General features: G+C 41.3%; 1 pseudogene; it reads right to left on the bottom strand.

The window, feature by feature from the left end:
• Positions 1 to 2,503: 2,503 nt before the first annotated feature.
• LOC123478636 (14-3-3 protein theta pseudogene) lies at positions 2,504 to 5,287 on the bottom strand (annotated as a pseudogene).
• Positions 5,288 to 5,599: the final 312 nt, after the last annotated feature.

Raw genomic sequence — 5,599 nt, 5'->3', positions numbered from 1 at the left:
TTCCCTTTCTGTTAGCCACAAATGAGCCAGTAGGGGAAGAAGGAAAGGATGGCAGAAATGGACAAGGAAAGAATGACCCCGCAGCTCGGCCACATTTTGCTGACCTGGTCAGTAGTCCCAATAATAGGGTCTGTTGTGGGGAACTTGGGGTTAATCTGGGCTGGGGTCAGCATCAAAGAGCGATGCGATGATTGTGGCTGCCTCCCAAGACTATAGAAGTGTTTGTCTGAGAGGTGGTGACAGGTGTTCCAGGGGACCAACAGGGTTTGAAGCAGAAGCTTGTCCAGCACCTGAGAGGTAGTAGCAGAGTCCAGGTGTCAGGATAAGAGAATGAGAAATGGATAAGCAGGTTGTCAAGGTCCAAGACTGAGCTGCATTGTCAGAAGTTGACATGAAAACCAGGAAAGTGGGCAGAAGCCCAACTGCAAGACCTGAACTTCTAGAGTCAAAAGTTAGGAAGGCAAAATGCAGCTCAGTGGCTGCGCAAGTACTCCAGAGTTCCCCTCTAGTTCACTGATTATTAGAATAGGAAGACTAATTCTAGCCTCCCTCTAATTACATCCTGGTTACTTTAGTGACCATCTAGGTCAGGGGTGTCAAACTCAGTTTCACCAGGGGCCACATCAGCCTCACAGTTGCCTTCAAAGGGCCGAATGTAATTTCAATTCCTTAACAGTTAAGGAGCAGTTACGTTTATACAGTCCTAAAATTATTTCAGCCCTTTGAAGGCAACCGCGAGGCTGATAGGGTCCCCAGTGAAAATAAGTTGGACACCCCTGGTCTAAGTAATGATAGAACTGAGTTCACAAAGCAGAAGGTCCGTATTTCCTATGTCTGGTCAGAGCTGAACTTAGTAAGGACTGACACTTTCTAGCTTTGCAATATTCATATAATACTTCTCTGGAAAAACTCAATGAAGTATACATCTAAATGATAATCAGGGAGATACCATTTCAATGAGCTCTTGAGGTTTTTAAGGTAAAGAGTTACATCACCAATGTAAGTAATTTTTACCTTACCAATCGGTTCTATGGATATTTTAATGCCAGCTAGTCCCTGGGTGATAAATAATCTGGCTTGTGAGCATCCCGTCCGATTACGCAGCCACCAGTACCCGTAGACACTGCACACGCTAACTATGTGCATCGTGACCGTTGTGCAGAATTGTAATGACTGACATTTATTGAGCACTTACTCTGTAAGCTGCCCTCTTGCATTTACTGGGTTGGCCAAAAAGTTTGTTTAGTGTTTTCCAGAAAATAAAATACACATTTTTCATTTCCACCAATAACTTTATTGATTTGTGTACTTTGAATATGTATGCTATCTCCCACGTGGTATAACATTGATTGTTCTCAATGAATGTCTCAGTTACATCACTATCAATCTCAGCTGGTCCACCTGACCGTGGGGCATCATCGTCCATCGTCCAACAAGAAATCTCCAGCACGAAACTGCGCAAACCATTTTTGACACCTTCTCCATACACTGCACAAATCTTTATTTGCATTTCAGTTGAGTTTTACCTTTCTTTTACAATAATAAATCATAATATGCTAAAAATGTTTCATATGAGAGTAATGGGGGGGGAATGGGAACAACTGTAATGGAACAACAATGAAAAAAAAGAAATGTTGCATATTTTCTTCCATCTTCAATAATAAAATGGCTACACAAAAATTTGCTAATTTTGGTAAGGTTTTAAATGCTGCACACTGATATGATAGCTGTTACAATACAACCTAACAAAATTGTTTTGAATGAAATTAAAGACAGCTAAGCACTACTAGAGCCATCTTACAGAAAAAAAACGAATGAACTTTTTGGCCAAACCAATACATGCATTAACTCATTATTACTCACAATAACTCTATGAGGTAGGCGTCACTACTATATCCATTTTATAGGGAGCAAACTAGGGCACAGTAAAGTTGAGTACAACTTTTAGTTGTACCTGGAAGTGTTTCTCACTTCAAACACTTAACATTGTAGAAGAGAGATAAGGCATATTCAAATATAAACAACCAGTCTCATCTCCTCCCCACATATTCACCCAATGGCTACCTTTATCCTGAGTATTTATTTCCACCCTTTGTTCCAGTTGGCATCCAAGCTACTTTAATGCCACCTGTTGACCAGCACAGGGAATTGAATCAGTACCTTTGTTAAAATCTTATTTCTCCTTCTAGAGGAATTCTGTCCTGCGTCCCTTTTTCTCCCAGTTTAAAAATGTCCACTTTATTCCATATAACACTTAACACATATTATTTGCATCTGAAGAACAGGTTGTTTATGAGATTTATCTACAGTACAACACTTACTCTAAGAAATGTAGTCTATCCATTGTGAAATTTCTAACACTTGGTTCCATACACATGAATATGTTTCCTTCCTACAGAGAATCCAAGTGGAATGAAAAATGGAGATGTGTAAAAGGGTTCTTGAAAGAGAAAAGGATGACACCGTATATAATTTAGTTTTCTGTTCCTTCTGCCCCTCACGTTCATCTGCTGCATTGTCTGATGTTCACCATTTTGTTTTCTCTAAGCTGCTGCAGGACAAGGGCGCTGCCTTTGTATGAGTCTTCATTCAGTGCATAAAGTTCTGCGATGGCTTCATCAAAAGTGGTTTCGGCCAGTGTGCAGGTAAGCTCTGGGTCGTTAAAGATCTCATAGCAAAGTATAGAAAAACTAAGAGCCAGCCCAAAGTTGACTGGGTGTGTGGGTTGCATCTCTTTCATGGTTACAGCAAATGGTATTTGGGAAGCTCCATGGGAATGATCTATAGTTTGTTTTTGATCATCACCTCATGCAATGAAGGTACCAGAAGTAACCTCCATTTTTAGATAAAACTTTCTGGATTCTTTGCATTGGTTATCCAAAATCTCAGAACGGTGGTGCAGAAAGATCTCAGTTTAGACCCTACTTTCTCCATATAGTTCTTAATCAGATGTAACTCCTTGTTGGAGGTGTTGGTTTTCTGCTTGAAGCTCCAGATGACCCTCCAGGTGGACCTGTGGCCTCTGATGATGTTCCTGTAGGCCACCGAGAGCAGGCTGTGTTCTCATTGGACAATTCTAGTGGGTCTTCATCTTGGTTTCAGCCAGGGCTGTGGTTTCTTGAGAGATAAAACAACTTCAGCTGGGTGTCCAGAGGTCTCTGCCCAGAAAGAAGGTTGTGTCCATTTTCATTCACCACACAGCCATGGCTATAGCCAGAAACAGGAAAACAGCTCTGGTGTTGCTCACACCAGTTGCCAAAGGGGTAACACTAATGGGCTGGAATTCCAGCTTCACTCTTTGTCAGTCCCAGGAACAATTATTTGTTGAGCCATTCCAAAACCTGCAAAACTCTCCTATCTAGCCATTCAAGGGGGGGTTGACAATGAGGCAGGTTAAGTGCTAGGCTGTAGTGGTCCCAGTTCCCCACTCCTCTGTCACACTAGGGACACCAAGTGAGACAGAAAAGATGGCACATCTGTCAGCTGCTCTGAGCTGGGAGCTTCAGTATTTTCTCACTATCATCCTCCAAGCAGTTTCTAAGAAGAAAAAAAAGAGTTTCTCCTTTATTGAGGGCTGTATTTTCCTGTCCTATTATTTTTGACAATGGCAGAGCCAAGGGATACTTGGGGATTGCTCACCCAATAATTTCATCAGTGTTCCCTCCTCAATTCTTTGACAGTGACCTTTGACATTCCCTCCATCTAATGTAAAGTGGTTTGCAAAATCAGCATTATGGCTTCTCTTCTAACTAGTTTGAAGCCTCTAATTCATCCTAAATAGAATTTTTGGACATGCTCTTACCTCCTAGAGAAATTTAGCAGAAAAATGACTCAAAACAGGGGTTTTGCTGAAGCCCACCCATCCTTTAAAGCCTTCATTTCTCTAAAGTGAATAGAATTAGAGGTGCCTCAGTCTCATCTCCACACTTGGCACACGTCCAAGAGCAAGAGCACCCTGGTCAGAGCCTGGCTTCTCGGTTTGCTCACTTCCAGTGGTGTTCTTGCTGACGTTCTTCAGTGTGTAGTTTGAGGTTAGGGCCTTTCTTAGTTTCGGTATCTACTTTCCTTCTCTAGTGAGCTTCCTTCAGTTCCTCTTAGTGGGGACAGGAATGGGAAGGAATTTTTTATAATGTTTTTACCAAAACGTTTCCTGCCGTTTCCTTTTACAAATAAAGAAATTGAGGGCTAGAGAGGTAAATGATGTGGTCAGATCCATATAACGGAGTAGAGGACTGAACGCCGGGCTCCTGTCTCATAGACTAGTGCCTTATTTTTCCTATTTTGTTTAAAAAACAATATTGCAACAGTTTGAAACACGCTTTTACACTTAAAAGTATGTGATATTTAAACAGCATTATAGATTTAGTTAGTGGCTTCCCCTCGGAAGTAAATTATTATTTAAATCAGGTTTTCTATGAGAAATGTATTTCTAAATACAAATATTCAATTTCCTTATTGTCTTAGTCAATTTGGGCCATTAAAATACCACAGACTGAATAGCTTAAACAACAGACATTTATTTTTCATTGTTCTGGAAGCTGGGAAGTCCAAGATCAAGGTGCCAGCAGACTCGGTGTCCGGTTTGGACCCTCTGACTGGCAGATGGTTATTTTCTTACCACATCCTCATATGAGAGAGATTGAGGGACCGAAGCTTTATGGTCACTTCTTATGAGGGCTCTAATCCCACCATGAGAACCCCACCTCAGGACCTCATCTAAACCTATTACCTCCCAAAGGACACCTCTCCAAATATCATCACATTGGGAGTGAGGCCTTCAACACAGGAATTTTGGAGGGGCACAAACATTCAGTTCATAGCACTTACAAATCTTTCAGTCTGCAGGCCAGCACTCAGTCCACTGAGCCACACCAGCCAGGGCTCTAGCACTTACAAATCTTTGGAATAGCATGTAACACCTTGCAAAGATTTCAGGACAACAGTTGAATATTGTAAAATTCTTACATGGAAACAGCAGTTCCAGGCTTTCCTCTGAAGGGATAGTTCATGCATAACAGGTGAGGGAATGTGATGCAAGGAGAATGGCCCACTCTGTCATCAGCCCACAGCTTTTCTGTTTGTCTTTTTCAGCTCATGGTTTATTTATTTATTTATTTTTGTGCAAACACTTCTGCAGCATTTATTTTATTTTATTTTTATATTTCTCTCTCTCTTTTTAAAAAATTATTGTTCAAGTACAGTTATCTCCATTTTCACCCCACCACGCCCCCCACCACACCCATCCTCGCCTCTCACTCTCCAACCTACCTCTTTTGGCTTTGTCCATGGGTCCTTTACACATGTTCCTTGATGGCCTTTCCCCTATTTTCCTCCATTATCCCTTTATCCCATCACCTCTGGTTACTGTCAGTTTGTTCTTAATTTCAACATCTCTGGTTCTATTTTGCTTGCTTATTTGTTTTGTTTGTTTAGGTTACACTTATTGGTCAGATCATATGGTATTTGCCTTTCACCGCCTGGCTTATTTCACTTAGCATAATGCTCTCCAGTTCCATCCATGCTGTTGCAAAGGGTATAAGCTCCTTCTTTCTCTCTGCTGCGTAGAATTCCATTGTGTAAATATACCATAGTTTTTGGA

The sequence above is a fragment of the Desmodus rotundus genome, chromosome 3, assembly GCF_022682495.2.
Source record: "Desmodus rotundus isolate HL8 chromosome 3, HLdesRot8A.1, whole genome shotgun sequence".
NCBI lineage: Eukaryota > Metazoa > Chordata > Mammalia > Chiroptera > Phyllostomidae > Desmodus > Desmodus rotundus.
The sequence above is the reverse complement of the archived record's forward strand: the minus strand, read 5'-3'. Positions and strand labels throughout refer to the sequence as shown.